Source organism: Typopeltis vanoorti, chromosome 9, assembly GCF_054136105.1.
Source record: "Typopeltis vanoorti isolate ZY-2024b chromosome 9, IOZ_Tvanoo_1.0, whole genome shotgun sequence".
Lineage (NCBI taxonomy): Eukaryota > Metazoa > Arthropoda > Arachnida > Uropygi > Thelyphonidae > Typopeltis > Typopeltis vanoorti.
Genome location: NC_143557.1, coordinates 20,796,186 through 20,818,453, shown reverse-complemented (window position 1 = coordinate 20,818,453; position 22,268 = coordinate 20,796,186). Strand labels below are relative to the sequence as shown.

Here is a 22,268-nt window from a genome sequence, read left to right as displayed (position 1 = left end):
TGAGAGTTGAAGCCTCCAGAAAAGCATACAACTGGACTACATGTGTGAGGCCTAGTGTAGTACATCACCAAGCATGAGAGTGACCATACGACATCTGTGGATGCCCAGTGAAGATATGAGATGAACATTCAGTTTTTATTTCATTTTTATTTATCTATACTGTAACACCGAGGTAATATTAACATATAACTCTGTAAATGTCCTATAACATTTCACTTGCTTTTAATCCTTTTTTAAGACTTTTTCTAGTAATAAACAGATATGCATCTCTAAGAAAATTCATATGGATGTTTTATGGACTTATCCAGCATTGTCACCTCCTGCATTTCTTGAGAATTGCAGGAATATCATTGTATTAGGATTCAGTTTTGAAGTTCGTCTGCAGCAAAGCCATGTTACTTTACAGTGGCATACTAGAGTATTTCTTAGTGCATAACTAAGTTCTTGTATGCAGTTGGCTTATAATTAACCCATAGCAACCATGAAAACAGTTCTTTATACTTGACGCTCACTGTAGCTTAGGAGTGGCCAAACTTCATGTCTATACAAATCACATACAAGAATCTCAAAGACTCAAGAGCTGCAGTCAGTTTTTTAAGGGTTATCTTAACCAGTGTTTCATATATTGATTACAATAATTTGGAAGATAGAATCATGGCTTAAAGATTGGAAGAAGTCAATTTTTATACCACTGCACAAGATGGGAGAGATGAAAGATTGCAAGAATTATAGAACTATTTGTTTAATCTCTAAAAGGAAAGGTAAGGTTACCCGAGATCAGATCTTTTGCCTTAAATAGTTCATAGAAAAGTATAAAGAATTTAGACTCCCTGTGGTAATGGGGTTCATAGGCTACTTCAAAATTTTTAACCGTTCAGCATGTGAAACTGTGGGAAGTAATGAAATTAATGGGTATCAGATTGATAGCTAACTTGTATAGTGATCAGGAAGCAATGATAAGAACAGTAGTTGGATTTACTGATTGACTTCAGGTTGGAAAGGGAGTTAGGCAATGATGCCTACCTTCTCACTACATTTAGTATCGATGCTGAGGACATCATGTATTATTATTATTAAGAGAGCCCGTCAGGGACTCATTGAAGGAGGCCACATACTACATGCATCAGCTATCATACTTATTTTTGAATTCATTCACACTGCTTGCACTCATGACATCCTTCTCTTTACATGTGAATGTTCTTTTCAGCATTGCAACTATCAATTGAGTTGTAATTGTGATCTTTGCTACCTGGCTCCTGAACTTCAACTTCCTATCTATTAACAATCCAAGATCCCTAGCCTCATCAGTTTCTTCTAGCATAATCCCACCAATATAATATGACATTGGATATCTAATCATGCAGAAGTGAATGACTTGACATTGAGCTGACATCCATTTTCCCATACCCGCAGTTCCAGCCTATTCAAATCATTCTGCAAGTACTGCATATCAGCAGCATTCCTGATTACCCCTGCCTATCTTTACATCATCAGCAAATAGCTGCATGTCGCTTGTAAAATTCTTTCCACTATCATTAATGTATAGATCGAATAACAGTAGACCAAGCACTGATCCTTGTGGTACCACTTGTTACCTTAAACCTTGCAGACTCACATCCACCGTATACCATTTTTTGATATCTGTCAGTGCCATCTTCTTATCCATGCTAATATTCTATAACCCAAACTCATATTCTCCAATTTATGCAACAGTCTACCATGGTGTATCCATTCCCATTGTCTAGTTCAGTGGTAACATAGTTATAGAATGTAAGAAGTTGGTAAAACCCGTGTTGCTCGTTGCAAAGTAGAGATTCACTGTCAACCCATTTCTGAATGCAAGCCCTAACCAATTTTTCCAAAATCTTCACCATCACCCCTGAGATACTAATTCATCGATAGTTGGATACGTCGGTTGTTGCGACACCCTTGTGCAATGGAATTACCGTGCATTCTTTCCATTCCTGCAGAATCTTTCTGTTCTAAGACTCATAATAAACAGCCTGGTCAAAGGAATCGCCAGTTCAGCTGAATACTCTTTTAGCAAATGTGCTGATATCCCATCAGTTCCTATTGCTGAATTGTTATTCAGATTGTGCAACAGCTCTAATACCTTGTCCTCATACACCTGTTTCTTCATCCAGTGAAGTTGATATCTTTTAACAAAATGGGCACTCATTAGTTAAATAACTGCTTCTGCATCTGTAACTCTCACTCATGTAGCATTGGATGAGTTTAAGACAGGAATTAAGATACGTGATAGATTGATCTGTAATCTGAAGTATTCTAATTGATTATACAGTACCCCTGTGTAATGGCAAGGATGAACTTGGACAAATCCTTGATAAAGTTAATGACCTCCAGGGAGTCCGAGACTCATAGTGGGAGGCCACATACTACGCACACCAGCTATCATACTTATTCTTGAATTCATTCATACTGCTTGCACTCACAACATCCAAAGGCAATCCATTCCAATAACGCACCACCCTCTGAGAGAAAAATCTAGCCCTAACACCCATCTTGGCGGCCTTCATTCTCGACTTCCAAGATGTCCTCTCATCCTTTTCCCACCCTACATAAATTGAAAAATTCCATCAGTTGAAATCCTGTATGACCCTTTCAAAAGTTTGTAATTCTCAATCATATCACCCCATCTTCTATTTGTTAGTGTCTGCAGTCTACAAATTGTTAGTCTGTCTTCATAATCAGTATTCCACAATTCTGATGTCATTTTTAACACTGTCCTTTGTACTCTCCAATATATCAGAATCACAACGGAAACCAGGAGACCAGACCTGCACACACTAGTCCAAGTGAGGTCTTATCGAGGCCTTGTAAAGAGGCAAAATAACATCCTTATCTTTACATGTGAACGTTTCAGCATTGCAATTATCTTTTGAGTTGTATTTGCAATCTTTGCTACCTGGTCCCTGAACTTCAACTTCTTATCTATTAACACTCCAAAATACCTAGCCTCATCAGTTTCTTCTAGCATAATCATGCCGAAGTGAATGACTTTACATTTACTCACATTGAACTGTCATTTTCCCACAATTCCAGCCTATTCAAATCATTCTGCAAGTTCTACATATCAGCAAATAGCTGTATGTCGCTTGTCAAATCCTTCCCATTATCATTAATGTGCAGATTGAATAACAGTGGACCAAGCACTGATCCTTGTGGTACACCACTTGTTTCCTTAACCACGCTACCGGCCAAGACGTCCAGTTTATCATGGATGCGAAGTGCATATTAAAATTGTAATACCATTGATATTATATTGAAATATATGCTGGATACGAAGCATATGAGGATGCATATTTGATCCATAATGGCTGGTAAGGTGGTTAAACCTTACAGACTCAGATCCTCCATATACCACTTTTTGATATCTATCAGTCAGCCATCCTCTTATCTGTGCTAATATTGTATAACCCAAACCCATTTTTTCCAATTTATGCAACAGTCTACCATGTTGTATTCTGTCAAAAGCCTTAGCAAAATCCAAAAGTATCAGGGGGTATCCATTCCCATTGTCTAGTTCACTGGTAACATAGTTATAGAATGTGAGAAGTTGCTAAAACACCACCTTCCCTTAGTAAAATCCATGTTGCTCATTTCAAAGTAGAGATTCACTGTCAACCCATTTCTGAATGCGAGCCCTAACCACTTTTTCCAAAATCTTCACCACCACTCCGGAGATACTAATAGGTCAAAAGTTGGATACATCGCTCTTTTCACCACCCTTGTGAAATGAATCATAATTCCATTGCACCCTTGTGCAATGGAATTATGATTCATTCCTTCCTTCCATTACTGCGGAATCTTCCTTTTTGAATTATATATTTAGTTTAATCCTTTATCCAAGTGTAAGCAAACAAAGTTTGCACCTGAAGTATCTTCAGAACTGGGGCATTTCATGGCAAAGGTGGACTAACCTTTCATCACTTTCCTTAGTATCCCATAATGAAAGCACATCTCCTTATGGATATGTATGATGCTATGCATTAAGGGAAGGGTCATTATTCAGACTGGTTTCGACCTTTATTGAGGTCTCTTCAGTGGGAGACAGACCCAGATGTGATATCAAGGTTGAAGCAATTCAGAAGTCATATTTCCATATACCAGTTGCCAAAAGGTGTGTCACACCTTATTATTAAATTACTCTGGATTTAGAGAAAGATGTCGGAAGTTTTTTCGCTTGGTTAGACTATAAATTATATATTTAGTTTAATCCTTTATCCAAGTGTAAGCAAACAAAGTTTGCGCCTGAAGTATCTTCAGGACTGGGGAAACTCCTGGCAAGGGTGGGTTAACTTTTCATCACTTGCCTTAGTATCCCATAATGCAAAGCCCAGCACATCTCCTTGCGGCATGTATGATGCTATGCATTAATGGAAGGGTCACTACTCAGTGACCAGTTTTGACCTTTATTGGGGTCACTTCAGTCAGAGCCAGACCCAGAGGTGATACCAAGGTTGAAGCAATGCAGAAGTCATATTTCCATATACCAGTTGCCAAAAGGTGTCACACCTTATTTTTAAATTACTCTCAATTTAGTGTTTGCTTACACTTGGATAAAGGATTAAATATATAATTTTATAGTCTAACCAAGTGAAAAAACTTCCAATATCCAATATATTTCTCTAAATATTCCCTGTTGTGAGACTCATATTAAACAGCCTGGTCAAAGGAATGGCCAGTTCATCTGAACATTCTTTTAGCCCACGTAGCTGATAATCCATCAGTCCCTATTGCTTAATTCTTATTCAGTTTGTGCAACAGCTCTAATACCTCAGCCTCTCACACCTTCATTTTTAGTGAAGAGGTAACAGTGAGCTCAATGTTGCGTTCACCAGGTTGATAGCTTTTAACAACCTCTTCTGCATCTGTCACCCTCACTCCATTCAGATTTAGAAGAGTTATTCTTTCATATTCATTCTTTCTTTTAGTCACATTATAGCGATAGAATTCTTGTGGGTTGTCTTTAGCGCTCAAATCCAGTTTCTTTCATACTCAGACTTTATTTTCCGTACAACAGTTGACTATTCTGGCCTGCTGCTTATAACATTCGTAATGGACGTCATCCTTATGCAAACAGTATTCATTCCACATCTTCCTTTTCTTACGAATCTCTTGCTTAAGGAGATTACATCCATTTGCCTCCTACTCTATTTATTCTTCGAACTTTCGGGACACATTCTGATATTGCATAAATGCATAAAACTGAAATGCTGTCTGACACTATAATCAAAATAACAATCTTCGCCCTCAAGTTCCTTCTGTCACATGCTTTTTGAGGAAGTTGTCCCACAACAGATCAATAAATGCATTTTCATTCTTCTCATTAGATTCTACTGCTATCCAATCAATATTTCGATAATAAGTCTCCCATTATGATTACTCTTTTCGTGCTCATCTTTGCTATTTGGTGATGCATTTCTTCATCACTAGCAACCGATCAACCATGTCTGTAACAACACCCCACTATGTAATTAGTCTTGTTAGATTCCTCCTCCCACCAGATGGCTTCAAATTCACTGCCACATGAAATATTGTTAGTAGTATTATTATAATCATAGTTCTCAACTGTAACTGGATTTAAGTCATCCAATATCATTAGCAGCATGCCCCATCCTCTCTATTCTTCCTAAAAATACTGTACCCATTACACCCGATACCAGTTAGTTGGTCTGATTCTGATAGCCAGGTCTCACTAATGCCTTTAATCTGAGGTCGCAACATATTGACTAAGACGACAAATTCTACAGCTTTGATTCTGATACTCCTAGCATTTGTGTACAGACATTATAATCTACCTGAATGTTCTTTTGTATACTCTTGTTTGCAGTCTGGACAACTTGCAGATCTCTATTCTTCTCTAATGCCTTACACATGTAGACATCTTTGCACATACGATGGGTGCGAACTGGACGAACAGAAACCTGAAATCATTCTCTCCTCGCCAACATTTCCATGACAAAGCCCATTCACGTCATTAACACAGTTATATAACATAAATTGAAAGCCAAATGGCTATTTTTCTGGCATCCTTAATAATTAAGGGGATACAAATCCCTTGTTGCTCAACTGCCAGTAAGCAAAACTCTAAGATCGAGAACTACGAATCTATGAGTTTCATATATACCGAAAAACTATCGGCGAATCCAAGTGTAAATGACCACTTGGTGGTACAACACCAAGGCAACTCGAAGCAATGGTGGAGCAAGCTCCCTCACCCCTAGGGCAGTGCTTCCCAAACTTCTAGATGTCAGGGCCCCCTTTGCAAAAATTAAAATATTTCACGGCCCCCCTCGAAAAAAAATCGTAATAGAGAGATATATTATTATAATATTTATTGTATTTATATTCAATACAAAACATACACAACAAATATCGCAAAAATCAAATGCATATATTACATTTTTTGTCTCTTACTGTTTGGTTCTGAAGACGATGCGGGCTGTTCTGATAAAATATGAAATACTGTCCTTTTTTTTTTTTTTTTTTTTTAAGTCTGTTTCTGATTGTCTTTGTCTTTTTATTGCTGACCTTCATGCTATATCTATTACAACAGCTATTCAATTTAGTCAGAGAATCTTGCAGACTTGTAGCGGATTTATTTAGAAGTATAACATCATCCGCATAAAGCAAAGAACTGACATTAACATCTCCAATTTTGATATCAGGTTTAATACCACTTTCCTTCATAATGTGATCCATATAGATAATGAATAACTGAGGGGATAATGTACATCCTTGTCTCACACCAGATTTAACATTAAACCATCTTCCTGTACTTCTTTAATTCTAACTGCTGACTTACAACTCAAATAAAGACTAAGTATTGCTTGATATAATGCCCCATTGACACCATATAACTGCAGTGTATTGAATAGCTTCTCTCTTGGCACCTTGTCATATGCCTTTTCCAAATCGACAAAGCTTAAATACAGATCTTTGTTATATTCCCATGCTTTCTCGACTATTTGTCGTAAAGTGAAGATCTGATCCTGACAGTCTCTATTTGGCCTGAATCCAGCTTGTTCTTCACCAAGCTTTTCTTCCACAATTCTTCTCAACCGTTTCTCAAGTATACTTGCATAGATCTTGCCAGGATCACTCAGTAGGGAAATACTTCTGTAATTCTCACATTCAGTTTTATTTCCCTTTTTATATATGGGTACTATGAGAGCTCTACTCCAATCATCGGGAATTCATCCCTCTGTCCAGGCTTTCTGAACTATGCAGTGCAGCCACTGTAAGACTTTTATACCACCATGCTTCAGCATTTCTGGTCGAATATCATCTACTCCTGCTGCCTTTCCACATTTCAAGCCTTTGATGGCGTTTTCTACTTCAAGTATGGATATGTATTCCTGACTGCATGCCTGGTCAGTGTTTTTTACCACTGTGCTGTCATCACTGCTTGTTTCATTTAGCAGTTTTTCAAAGTAATTACTCCATACTTCAAGGATATCTTTTTCTCCTGTTTTCATGTCACCTTTATCATCTCTAAGTCCTTTTACAGCACTCTTTCCTCCATTCCTAAGCTTCTTCAACAACCTCCAGAATATTTTGCCACCTTCTTGATATTTATTTTCTATATTCTTGCCAAAGTCCTCCCATGACTTTTGTTTAGCTAGTTTCACACAGTGTTTAGCTTTCTTACATTTGTCTCTGTATTCTGTAAGAGTAAAAGCTAACTTATTTGCCAGGAACTTTTGATATGCTTTCTTCTTTTCCTTCACTGCCTCTAACTTCCTGTTTCCACCAGGGAGTTCTGATTTTTTTATCCTTGCACACAACCTCACCACATGCCTCTCTGGCAGAATCAATCAGTGTTTTCTTCAGAGTTTGCCACTGAATCTCCAAGGTTTGATTCCTGTTCTCAAACTCTTTCATTTTATTTTCAATAATCTTTCTGTATTTTAGTCTACAGTTCACATCTGAGAGCCGCTCAACTTTTATTCGCTTTAAAACTTTCTTACATGTTATTCTTTTCAATATGAAATTCAATTTTATCCTGCTTAAGACTAAATAGTGATCACTTCCAATTTCAAATCCTCTGTACACTCTGGTGTCCTGTACCAGGGAGAAAACATCACTATCAACAATAACATAGTCAATGAGACTTTTCTTATTCCTAGCCTCTTCTCTCCATGTGAATTTGTGCACATTTTTATTTTGGAACATGGTGTTAGTAATCACCAGTCCATGTCCTGAGCAGAAATCCAACAGATATTTGCCATTATTATTAGCTTTGCTCTTTTCTCTAAATTTTCCCAAAATATTTTTGTATGTCTCACAATCATTTCCTGCTCTGCTATTTGGATCCCCAACAAGGACCAACTTTTCCTTTTTCATTGTGTCAGTTGCTTTTTCTAAAGCATCAAAAAATTCCTCCACTTCTACCTTAGTAGAACCTTCTGTGGGACCATAGGCACAAATATGTCTCATTGTCCAGTTCCCCATTCTCATATTTGCCCACATTACTCTACTTGAGACTGACTGCCATTCAAGAAGATTAGCCTCGTATTTTGTGCTGAATACTCTGGCTACTCCTTCTTTTCCTTGATTGTCATTGCCTGAATATAACATTTTGTATTTATTGCTCAGAAAGATCTCACCAGTTTTGCTCTTTTTTGTTTCAGTCACCCCAATTATGTCGATCTGGTACTTATCTAATTCCTCAGCTAGCTCCATTTCTTTGCCATTCAGGCTTCTTACGTTGATAGTACCGATCGTTAACTCTGGTGATGGTGAGTTGGGGTTTGTTTTCAGATTTGTTCCAGTAGCTGACTTTTCGCTGTTCACCCTGGTTCCCTTGCGAAAACAACGGGGGCCTTGTTTAACCGGGCGACGCCCCAGCCGGCATGAAATTTTGTCATGTCTTACCATCATTTTTTATTTTGTTTAACCAATAAGAATACAATTTGGTCGGCTAAATCCCAAATTGCCAGCCCATCCTCGTTCGTTCAGTATAAAAGTAGATACCCAACAGGGTGCACCACGAGAAGGTGAGGATTGGACATTTGGTCAGAAGCCCTGGTTGGTTCTCCGCATTCCTTTAAAGGCTATGTGGAGGTCTCCTCTCAGTATACAACTTTGACCCTTAAGCACCCCATATATTATTCCATTCCTCATGCAAATCTATCCCCATTGCTGCTGATAGCCGATGTGGTCTGGAGTGAATTTGCCATTTTCTAATTAGTCCCAGAGATATTCAATGGGGTTGGGATCTGGACTCTGAGCTGGCCAGTCCAACACTTCAATATTGTTTTGTGGAACCAGTCTCAGAGACTCTCAGTGCAGTAAAGCATGAAGCATTCTTGTGCGGAAGCATGAAAAGGTCACTGTTGAAGTATTTCCACAGGATGGTGTTACGTCGTTGTTTTTCTATAAATTTACTGTTATTATTTCTCCTATGCCAACTAAGAATATCTCTCTGGGACCCGTTTCCCTTTTCAAGCTCTGACGATATTTGTTTGTTTTAGCTGTGCCAGTCAGAGCTTTAGGACAGAAATTCTTGTGCAAAGAAACATTTCCGGAGGTCAAGTGTTACCTACCCTTGTTAAAAGAATTAAGTAACTTAAAGTAATCTTAGCATACAGTTATAGCCTAAATGCTCTTAACTTCCTTTATAATTCCCCTTATGCATAGATCCGTGGTTTTATGAATGGTAAAATCAATCTCATGCTCAGATAAAACTCAGGCTTACATAGAAAAGCATATTTATTAAATGGCTAAAGAGAATACAATTAATAATAAATTTAGTTTATTCCTTTATCCAAGTGTGAGCAAACAAAGTTTGCACCTAAAAATATCTTTAGGACTGGGGTAAAGTAGTACAACACCGGGCAAATCGTAGCAAAGGTGGACCAAGCTAATATCACTCCTATCTCAGTATCTCCCATAATGCAAAACACATCTCCTTGCGGATATGTATTATGTTATGCATTAAGGGAAGGGCCACTACCCAGGCTAGTTTCGACCTTTATTGAGGTCTCTTCAGTGGGAGGCAGGTATCTGAAATGGAGATACTAGGAAGAAACGATGGTAGTATCTCTTTTCTTATCCTTCCTAGTATCTCTACTTCTGGGAGCCAGGCCCAGAAGTGGAGATACTAGGAAGAAACTATGGCGAGGTCATCTTTATCTATAGGAGTTGCCAAAAAGGTGTGCCACCTTTTTATTAAATTACTCTGGATTTAGAGAAAGATGTTGAAAGGATATTTATCACTTGGTTAGACTATAATAAATTTAGTTTAATCCTTTATCCAAGTGTGAGCAAACAAAGTTTGTGCTTGAAAATATCTTCAGGACTGGGGTAAGGTAGTACAACACGGGCAACTCGTAGCAAAGTTGGACGAAGCTAACATTACTCCTATCTCATTATCTCCCATAATGCAAAATACATCTCCTTGCGGATATGTATAATGTTATTCATTAAGGTAAGGGTCACTACCCAAACTAGTTTCGACCTGTATTGAGGTCTCTTCAGTGGGAGCCAGGCCCAGAAGTGAATATACCAGGCAGAAGCAATGTCGAGGTTATCTTTACCTATAGGAGTTGCCAAAAGTGCTGACAGGTGTCCTGTCCACACTTTCCAGGTTGACTGTGAGGTCCATTGCTAATGATGTGTGTGATGCTCAAACATCCCTAATTGAGTGTTGGTTGGGGTGTTTTCCCTACTGTGATAGCACCATTGACTTTCCATCTATGAATTTGTGGTGGATTTCAGTATATTGAGACGGTAGCAATGCCTTGGACAGAAAGGCCACTGATGTGACACCGAAATACCATTCCCACTCTGAAAGTCTGTCAGTTCAGCTGAATGTAGCATCTTAACATAGAGTATGGTGCAAAACATGCAGCACAGCCTACCTTTCATTACCAGACTTACAGACATTCCCTGAATATTTGCATGTGGTTGGATTTGAGATTTGCATGGCACATAAGATGTAAAAATACTTTTGTCAACATAGTGTAAGTCTGTTTTAATTGCTATAGGATTTTTAATCTGTTACTTGTCAGCACTCCAATATTGTCATATGTAATGTTTATGCTTCTAAAGCACTTTGACTGAATCAATCTACTTAGATCTTGTTCTTCTGGGCCTCTTTCCTGCCATCTTGGCATTAAACACTTGTTTTACTAACCTTTCCTCATTCGTCTTTGTCTGAACAATTTAGGTAAAGGCTTTTTATGTCCCGTTCATGCTCTGCAGATGAGGGATCTTTCCATTTTAATCTTGGATTTCCATGATTTCTTCTTCCTGCAGGTTTATATTCTAGTGCTAGTTTAGGATTCCTATTGTTATTCATTCTTTTTATGTAGTGTAGCCAATTTTGCTGGTATTCTTTTATGATTTTTTTTGTATGTAATCGTTCTCTTATTTCTGTGTTTTTCTTTTTATCTAATCTAGTGAGTGCCAGGAGAAGTCTTAGAAACTTCATCTGTGCTGCTTCCAATCTTTTGTTATTTTTGAATCAGAGTTTCACTTCCAAATTTTGAGAGATATTTTAGAGGTCATGTTATGTTATCTTAATTGAGTTTCTTTAGTCATTTGTTTTCCGAAATTTCTTTTAATTATACCATTCATCCTATTGTAAAATTGTAGTTTTTCTTCCAAATGGGAATCACTATTGAATTGCGAGATTATATTTCCTTAGTATTTGAATTCTATAAAATGTTATGTTATTTTATTGTTAAGCATAATTTTGACTTTTGCAGTGATGTTTCCACACATTGCCATGGTTTTTGTTTCAGAGATTTTCGTTTCAAATCTTGAAACATTTTAAATCTTTTTGCTATTTAATTTAGGTGGTTAGTTGTAATTTGGCGATTATCTTCTGAATTTGAAATGAGTACTTGATCATCCACATAAAGTATTGTATTTAGCTGTATGTTATTTGTTAGTTTAATTCCATCATTGACAGTTGTTTTCAATTCTTTTAGTATTCTGTTTATATAAATAATGTTGAATAGAATTGGGGATAAGCCACAACCTTATATCACTTCTTTATTTATGGTTTTAGGTTCTGATAATGTTCATCTGATGCTAATTTCATGCAAATTTTTCTTTCTCTGTATAGACTTTTTATTCCTTTAATTGGCTGAGGAGGTATTTTATTGTCTTATATTTTCCAGAGTAGATTTCTATTCAAGTTATCATACGCTTTTTCGTAGTCAATAAATAGAAGGAAAGCGGGCTGGTTAAATTCTTTTCTTTTTTTTATGATCTGTTGCATTGTAAAAGAGGCATCTGTGCATCCTTTCTCTCTTCTAAAACGACACTGTTCTTCTAAATAATTTTTTGTGTATTTAATTACTCTGTTCTTTAAAATATTTGCATATAGTTTAGATGCTGCTATTAAAAGATTAATGCCTCCGTAATTCCTGCATTTCTCCTTGGCACCTGTTTTTTTTTTTTTTTTTTTTTTTGTGAATATTTATTACTACTCCAGTTTCTCATTCTTTTGGGATCTTTTGATATTTCCAGATATTGAAGAATTTAAGTAAGTTTTCTTTTAAGGTATCATCTGCATATTTGAAGAACTCAACATATATTCCATATAGGCCCAGACTTTTTCTATTTCTTGATTTTTTAAAAAATTTTCTAATTCTTCCATTGCTATTTCTTTTTTACTTTCCTGTATATTGATATCTTCAGTTTTGTCATTGTTTTCTATTTCTTTTTTATTCAACAATTTTTTGCATTGTTCTATCCTCTTTGGAAATCAGATTATTTCTTCATTGGGCATTTTATATTGTTTGTAGTTGCCTAAAAATTTTAAAACATGTGCTTTGTGGTCCAGTGATATCATGCTCTAGTGAGTTAACATATCTACTCCGATCTTCTCTGCATATACTTATGGAAAGCTTTCTGACTTCAGCTCATCCTTATTCACCTTTCCTCATTCATTTTATTTCAATGGCCATGCTACCTTAGATTAGCTCTGCTCACACATTCTTGGATGTAACAATGTCCTTAATATCTTTAATATTTTCATATTTAATATGATTCTGTCATTGATGCTGCCATCTGTTTGAACACTTTTGTATACTCTCTGTTTGGTGTTTTGGCTAAGTTTTCTCTTCTTCCATATAAATTTATTTAACTTGCTTCACACCATACGAGCTTTGCTTATTCTGTTGTCTATTTCCAAATTTAATTTGCCATCTTTGCTAAAAACTCTGCCTAAATAGCTGAAATATTTTACTTGTATCTATAGGTTCTCCCTGAGAGTGCATCTGAAGTTTTCCATGTTTCTGCCTATTTTCATAGTTGAGTGATTTTAATTTGCTTATTTTCATGCCAGATTTGTCATAGCTGTTATGCAATGGAGAGTTGCACTGGATATATTTAGAAATACGTCATCTGCATACAGTAAAGTATTAAGCTTGATATATCCAATTCTAATATCAAATCAAATCAATAATAATATCAAGTTTAATGACCCTTTCTTTCATAATTTGTTTCTTATAGATGATGAATAAGAGTCAAGCTACTGTGCATTCTTGTTTTACACCTGATTTTACATCAAATCATCTTTATGTATTTCCTTCTCAAACTGCTGAATTACAAGTTAAATAATAGATAAGGTGCTTAAAAATAGTGTGTATTGTTCTTAATGTTCCATTTATCATAGTATAATTATATAGTGTGTTGAAAAGCACCTTTATTTTTAGGCACTTCATCATTTGCCTTTTTCAGATCTACGAACTTGTAGATCTGAAAACTTGTAGTACAGATCCTTGTCATAATCCCATGATTTCTCTGCTATTTGTCATAAAAGTGAAAGGTCTTGACAATCTCTGTTTGACCTGAAATCAGATTGTTCTTCTTCAAATTTCTCTTCCACAACTTTTCTCAAAATCTTTTCAACTATGCTTGCATGAATCTTACTTGGAACACTTAGTAGATAAATTTTTCTGCAATTCTTATATTCAGCTTTATTATCTTTTTTATAGATGGGAACTATTCGAGCTCTACTCCAATCATCTAGAATTAGACCTTCTGACCACAATCTCAATTATGCAGTATAGCCACTATAAAACCTTTATACCTCCATATTTAAGAATTTCATGAATATCGTGTATTCCAGCTGCATTTCCACATTTCAAGTTTTTCATGGCTTTTTCTGTCTCAAATATTCATATTTGAGACAGGCACTCATGTACTCATATGCACTCATGTTTGTATTCATAAAACTTTTCTACTACAGTTCTGTCACTGATTGTTTTGTTTGACAGTTTTTCAAAGTAATTACTCCGGACATCTAGGATATCAACTATCTCCATTGTTCATTTCACCTTTATCATCTTTGATTCCTTTTACCAGTACTCTTTCCTCCATTTCTAAACTTTTTCAATAGCCTCCAGAACATTTTTTTTCTTTCTGGGAATTTATCTTCTATATTCTTAATAAAGTCTTCCCATGACTTTTGGTTTTACTCATAGTTTAGCTGTCTTTACATTTTTCAATGTATTCTTTTAGGTTTTAAAGGTTTTTATTATTTGTAAAAAGTCTAATTTATTATTTATTTATTAAATGCTGTCGTGGATTGTACCATTATTAATAAGTTTTAAATTATTAAATTTTGCCTACTGTGCCTTTGTAAAAATAGTTTGCGAGTTGTATAAGATTTCTATACTGAAATCTATCTTGTGTTATCATGTTGCAGGCTTAATGGATTTTTTACAACACTCAAAAACAATTAAAATAGAATTTAATACTTCCTATATTTCGTTCTAGTCACTAGGACATCTATGGGGATTACAAAAACAACTAATGTAACATGCACACAAATATCATACAATACTAAGCCCAACCACGTGGGTGACACTAAAGTCCTATCTAGGTGGCGCGCCCTCTAAGGGCGGTAGTAGGTGGCCTGGAATGTAAGGTGGGACCTCTGGTGATGAGTGTTTCCCAAATCTTCGGAAGCTTAATGCAACCGTATTTATTAAGATTTGGTTGGTTTCTGAGAGCTGCTGCTGCTTCTAAGAAAAGGAAACTGAAGTTCAATTTCCATTCCAAAAAAGCACTCTGTATATATAGCTGTGCCAGCCTGGCATTACTACGTGAGCAAATCGCCTGTACTTGTGCCACCCTCTCAGTGATGAATGCTGCCATTGGCTCTTTACATTCAGAGCTCTCAACCGTTCTTAACCCTGAACTTTGGTCGATTCTCTCTGGCATTTCGGAAACTTCCACACAGAGAGAATTTCAAAAAATAAAAAAAATAAACCACAACCACAAATTCAACCACCCCAGACAGTAATAAACCTCTCTTCCAAAAGGCTCAACGACGATACCATCAGCGCCCTTTGTCTCGGCCGTAATTTTGCCATCCCTCTGTAGGAAGTGCCGGTGCTTGATGTAATGGTTAACATCGAACGGGGGATCAGTCACTTACCATCGGAGATAGCCAACAACATCAGACTTGACATAGCCAACATCCTCGTTCATTCTTCGCCTCCAAAAAGTAATTTATCGTATACCCAACGCACGGCTCTCCTGAAACTACGGAGACTATATCGTCATCACCAGAGCGGATAAGGGTAATGCCACAGTCGTTCTTAATACAAGTGAATACAATCGTAAAATGAATATTATCCTCCGCGATTGCGCTACCTACATCCCGCTAGAACACGACCCCACAAAAACACAAGTTAAGAAATTAAAAATCTTTCTTAAAAAAGTATCTTCCTGGCCCCCTGACATCACGAAAAAACTTAAACCTTTCTGCTCCCCCCCGAATATACGATTTACCAAAACAAACCCAATTCCCCACTCAGGCCTATAGTAGATGCCACCAATGCACCTTGCTACAGACTGTCTAAACAGCTGGCCAACTCTCTGACTCCCCTCACCGGAAAGTCCACTTCCTATATAAAAAACTCGACCCACTTTAAAGCCCTCACAGAAAATTTAACCTTGAATAATGCAGACATATTTGTAAGCTTTAATATCTCCTCTTTGTTTACCAATATTCCCTTAACTGACACCTTATCTCTCTCTTAGAAAACGTTTTTCCTTCTGACATCTTATATCTCTTTTCCTTTGCCATTATCTCTGGGTATTTCTCTTGGAAGAAAAAAATCTACAAGCAGATAGAGGGAACTGCATGGGTTCCCCCCCCCCCACACACACACACACCAATTTCTATATGGAAGATTTCGAAAAACGAGCCATAGACTCAGCCCCACTCAAACCTTCTATCTGGCTAAGATATGTAGATGATGTGTTCTCTATTTGGCTTCATGGCCCGGACAAGTTAGACTCCTTCCTCAGTCATCTCAATAGCCTACATCCAAGAATCCAGTTTACTATGGAAAAGGAAAAGAACAATTGTTTACCCTTCCTAGACACCTTAGTCACGCTCCTCCCTAATGATACACTTGCCTTCACTGTATACAGAAAACCCACACACACACTCACACAGGCAGATACATTCACAAACTCTCCCACCACCACCCCTCTCAACAATATGGCATTATTAAAACTCTTACCAAGAGAGCCCACAATCTTTGTTCCAGTGGAACCACCCTCACTACTGAGCTTAACCACATTCACAACACTTTTCCTCTCCAATGGCTACAGCGATCACTATTAAAAAAAATAATAAGTTCCTCCCCCATTCCCCGTCCTTCTCGTCAACAAGATTTTAAAAATGCCATCACCATACCCTACATCCATGACACATCCAAAAAAATAGCTAAGATTCTAAAAAAGTACAACCGACACACAGCATATAAGCCCCACCGCAAACTTGCTACCCTTATCCGTTCTACGAAAGATCAGCACCCTCCTCTCTCTCTGCCTGGTGTTTACAAAGTACTCTGTTCCTGTAAGCTGGCGTACTTTGGATAGACAGGCAGATCAGCATCCATTCGCCTGGAGGAACACAAGTCTTACATCTGTAAACACAACTATGGTCATTCAGGCTTGGCTGACCATGTTTTGGACACCACCCACAGGGTATCATGGAAGAAAACCACCATGCTCCACCACAACAAATTCAAGAAAGAGAGACTTTTTTTAGAAGCAGCAGCAGCTCTCAGAAACAACCAAATCTTAATAAATACGGTTGCATTAAGCTTCTGAAGATTTGGGAAACACTCATCACCAGAGGTCCCACCTTATATTCCAGGCCACCTACTACCGCCCTTAGAGGGCGCTCCACCTAGATAGGACTTTAGTGTCACCCACATGGTTGGGTTTAGTATTGTATGATATTTGTATGCATGTTACATTAGTTGTTTTTGTAATCCCGGTAGATGTCCTAGTGACTAGAACGAAATATAGGAAGTATTAAATTCTATTTTAATCCTTTTTGAGTGTTGTAAAAAATCCATTAAGCCTCCAACATGATATCCTCACAGCACTTAAGCCTCTACACATGAATACTGAAATCTAAGCATACAAGTAAGATCCTACATATCATAATTCGCTACCTGTTCCCAAAATATTCAATTTTAACTTCAACAATAATTAAGTCTTCACCCCCCTATACATTTAAAAAATAAATATAAAAAAATAGTAATATTAAGATACATTTTTAAAAAATGTACAATATTCTGGTAGTTTACCTCAACAACAGAAACTTATCTTAAAATCTAAAAGGACAAACAAACATATCTTGTCTAATTTTTGAGTCGAAAAATATACCAGCAAAAAACAACACTGGCTCTTAACTGTACCTGGATCTTTCTTGGAAAAAAATAGTTTCTTTATTTCTTTAGCAGAAAAAGTTCTTTTCTTAAAAACCACTTTATTCGGGAAATGGCTGCAGATTCTCCATTTTTACTTAGTGATGTAAAAACTTCAGATTTAACAAAATCTTCAAATTCGAACACTGTCTAACATCTCTCTTTTAATGCTTTCTAGAAAAATCCCACCAAAATGTCTCTTCTTTCAGCTTTCATCTTCAAGATTCACAATATTGCTTCCCTTCTTGTACGGAGGATTCCCAAGGTAAAGTCCTCTAACACTTAAAAATCAACTTGTCTGTTCTCTGAAACAGCCATTAAATCATTATTGGAAAATGAAAACTAATGGAACCTTTAATATCAGATAAGCAATCAAGTTCCAAAGTTCCTATAAATTTCTTTCACAATTGTTATTCCAATTACTCTTGTAACACAACACTAAACGAAACCCGCAAAGGTTGGTCGATTGGTAGTGGCTCTGCTACTAATGACTCAGTTAAGTAAGTTTGAGCGCGGTTAGTAGTTGGAAGGGGACCAATCATTCGATGCTGTTGGCACACTCACCCTCGATGAGTCTTTGGACTCCCTGGAGGTGTCAAATAATAATAATAATAATAATAAATGACTTTCCAAACATTTTTATTTCTGAAAGATCGTTATTAACGGAATTTTTTCTCATTAGTTTCCTAAAACTCTTCCATATCAGTCATATCTTTATCTCTCTCTCACACACAGCTATCTTCACCTGTTTACTACCTACTGTGATCTTTTCATTCTTACATTTTTCTTTTTATTCTAACATGCATGATACTTCCAGTTCCGCTTCAGTCGTGAAGTAAAGGAAACTGCTGCCTATACACATTATCTTCATGCTGCTTTGCTTGAAAGCAATAAAAATTCACATTTACTACCAACTAAGGCTTTGTAATTTTTGTATTTTAAACATAGCTAAACATTAAACTATAACACGAAATTTGGACACAGTAAACTACAAGCAAATCTTACTACAACATTTACTTCATAAAATATTAATGCTACATATAAACATAATATGTAAACAATGCACTAATAATGAAACTGGGAATTTGTAACAGAATATTTAAGTTTACACAAACAGAATTCTGTAGAACATCTGTATGGATATACTGATGGTCTGCAATTTCCTTATTTTAGTTTTCAAGTCATCTTTATCTTCTTTGATTCCTTTTGCAGTACTCTTTCCTCCATTTCAAAGCTTTTTCAATGGCCTCCAGAATATTTTATCCCTCGATATTTATCTTCTCTATTCTTAACGAATTCTTCCCATGACTTTTGTTCAGCTACTTTTATACATAGATAGGTTATTTGTCTTCACATTTTTCACTGTATTCTTTTAGGGTATATGCTGACTTATTTGCTAGGAACTTTCTAGAACTGCTTCTTTAACATCTTGGATGCATAGCACCATGGTATTCTTATTTTTTTTATCCTTGCACACAATTTCACCACATCCTTCCCTAGCTAAATCAAGCAGTGTTTTCTTTAGAGCTTGCCTTTGAGACTCCAAAGTTTGGTTCTTATTATCAAACTGTTTTATTTTTTTTCAGTAATGTTTGTATAGTTCACCTGTAAAAGCTGCTGAACTTTAATTATTTTTAAAAGCTTTCTTACATACTGTTCTTTTTAATGCACTATTCATTTTTATCCTATTTACACTAAGTGATAGTCGCTTCCAAATTTAAATCTTTTGTGTACCCTCTTATATCTTGAATCAGCATGAAGATATCGCTATCCACAATGACATCGTTGATGAGGTTATTTCTAGCTTCTTCTCTCCACATGAACTTGTGCTTATCTTTATGTTGGAATTTGGTGTTAATAATGACCAGTGCATATCCTGAACAGAAATTCAGTAGATATTTACTGTTATTACTAGCTTTGCCCATTTCTCCAGATTTTCACCAAACATTACTATATACCTGGTTGGATTCATTTTCTACTCTGCTCTTTAGATCTCCAACAGGGACCACTTTTTCCCATTTTCTTTATGTGAGCTGCCTGCTATAATGACTCAAAAAATTCCTGCACTTCTTGCTTAAGAGAACCTTCTGTGGGACCATAGGCACAAATTATTAATTTTACCACTTTGAACGATGCCCACATAACTCTACATGAAACAGCCTTCTAAGCAAGAAGTTTCTCTTCATATTGAATGCTATTGCTACCCGTTCCTTTCCTTGATTGCTGTTGCCTGATTATAACATCCAGTACTCGCAACAGATGGCAACACTGTTGGCAAGATTTTTTCTTTAAGTTGGTACATCTGTCATAAGCATCCGTGTGAAATTGCAAGTCATTCTATCAAGTAGTTTGTTTCATACAGCTGTCTGAAGCAAAAGTGTTATGTATCCCTTGAAATTGATAAAATTGAGTATCGTGCGGTTATAAAATTCTTTGTAAAAGAAGGTTTAAAGCAAAAGAAATTCATTCAAAGTTCATAAAAAAGTTTATGGGCACTCTTCTCCTTTGTTTTCGACAATTAAGAAATGGGCTGCCGAGTTTGAATGTGGCCGTGCCAGCCTTGAAGACGATCCACGTGAAGGACTTCCAAAAAGTGTAACAACACCAGAAATCATTGATCAAGTACACAATCTGGTGTTGGATGACTGGCGAGTCAAAGGACGAGAAATTGCTGAGACTAGGCATTTCAAAAGAACGTGTAGGATATATTTTGCATGAAGAATTGCAAATGAAAAAGCTTTGTGCAAGATGGGTGCCGTGCTTGCTCACAGCAGATCAAAAACACACTCGCATGAAAATCTCTTAACAGCGCTTGGAGTGTTTTAACATGAAAAACTGATTTTTGTGTATCAATTTATTACTATGGATGAGACTTGGATTCACCATTAGACATCTGAATCTAAACAGCAGTCAAAACACTGGACAGAAGCCGTTTGTTCAGCACCAACGAAGACAACGTCGGTTCCATCAGCAGGAAAGGTCATGGCATCAGTGTTTTTGGATGCTAAAGGCATTTTGTTTGTTAATTATCTTGAGAAGGGTAAAACAATAAATGGGGAATATTATTCCGATCTTTTAACCAGACTGGACAAAAAAATTTGTGAGAAAAGACCCAGTTTGAGAAGGAAAAAATCATCTTTCATCATTGCCCACAGGTGTTTTTGCAATGAGAAAATTAGGGGATTTGCACTATCCCTCTGACTTCTATCTCTTCCCAAAACTAAAACTCTTCCTCGCTGGTCAGCGTTTTTCTTCGAATCAAGAGGTGATTGCAGCTGTAGAGGGGTATTTTGCAGATCTTACTGAGAACCACTATAGTGATGGCATAATGGCTCTGGACCATCGCTGGAATAAACGTATTAGTCTTAAGTGAGATTATGTTGAAAAATAAAAATCATTATGAAATTATAAATTCATTTTTTCAGTGTTAGGCCGAGAACTTTTCAGACCACCCTTGTGTGTGTGCGTGCGTGCACGCACGCAGGCATTAATAATAGTTCTGTATCCTGTGTGATCCTTGAAAGTACATATGAAGGAATTGATTATGATGCTGACAAAATATTAGTATATTCACACACAAATCTTATGGTTATGCAAAAGTTATTTATAGTTTAAATTAATTATTCCAAAATTCTTGTTTCAAACATTGGCTTAATGCTTTTCACTACTAATGATAAAATTTGTGATATCTTCTTGAAGTCTGTGGATTGTACGTGAAATGTGCAATCTTTTGTGGATGGCAAGTTGGGTCATTTATGTTTCCCCCTGCTTCAAATTCCTTTTGGTCACTAAAGAAATGAAATCCTGGTGCTCTTGAACCGTTTTCCATTGGACATAATATGCACATGTTGGATAATCATTCATCGCACTGCAAATTGTATTAAGTCTTAACCATGTGTGAAGCATTGGAAGAGCATCTATTGATTATGAAACCAAATGGTATTGATTCAGCAGGAAAAACGTCTTTTGAGTGATCAAGCAAATAAAATATTTTAGTTTGATATTCATTTGAAGAGAATGTTGTGAGAGTACTGGTATTTGCATCTTGTGCTGTTGATGTTGATCTCCCCCATTAAAATTATCAGAAGTAGTTGCACTGTCAGTCTCCTTGTATGTTATTTGAAACATTGGGAAATTGTTCAACAGTGAAGCTTTTCATTGCTTGCAGAGATCAAGATGCTTAAGATCAAAGACTTCATAATGATGTTCGGAAAAGTGGTTGTTTTTAAGTAGCGATAATCGAAGTTAGATATAGAATACATCTCACTCTCTTGTATTATTTAACCATTGTGAATTAGATGAATAACTAATATAGGTAGGTTATCTTAAATATACCATGAAAGTTCTTGAACGGCATTTTCTTGCAGTAAAAAGTTATCTCAGAATAACCTTGGTGACAGATTAGTTAGGAAGTATAGACAACTGTATGTAGTTTTAAATAAAAATTACTAGACTGGATATGATTTTTTTGCTTTGTCATTTTTGGTTTTTATAGGTCTTCCAAAGGCTTATTATAATGACCCATACATTTTCTTCTACTATAAT

The 22,268-nt window shown here is 36.4% G+C and overlaps 1 protein-coding gene across 3 annotated transcripts in view; it reads left to right on the top strand.

The window, feature by feature from the left end:
* Su(z)12 (Polycomb protein Su(z)12) overlaps positions 1 to 22,268 on the top strand; it is a 498,478-nt gene that overhangs the window by 318,028 nt on the left and 158,182 nt on the right. The gene's annotated exons all lie outside the window — the stretch shown is intronic.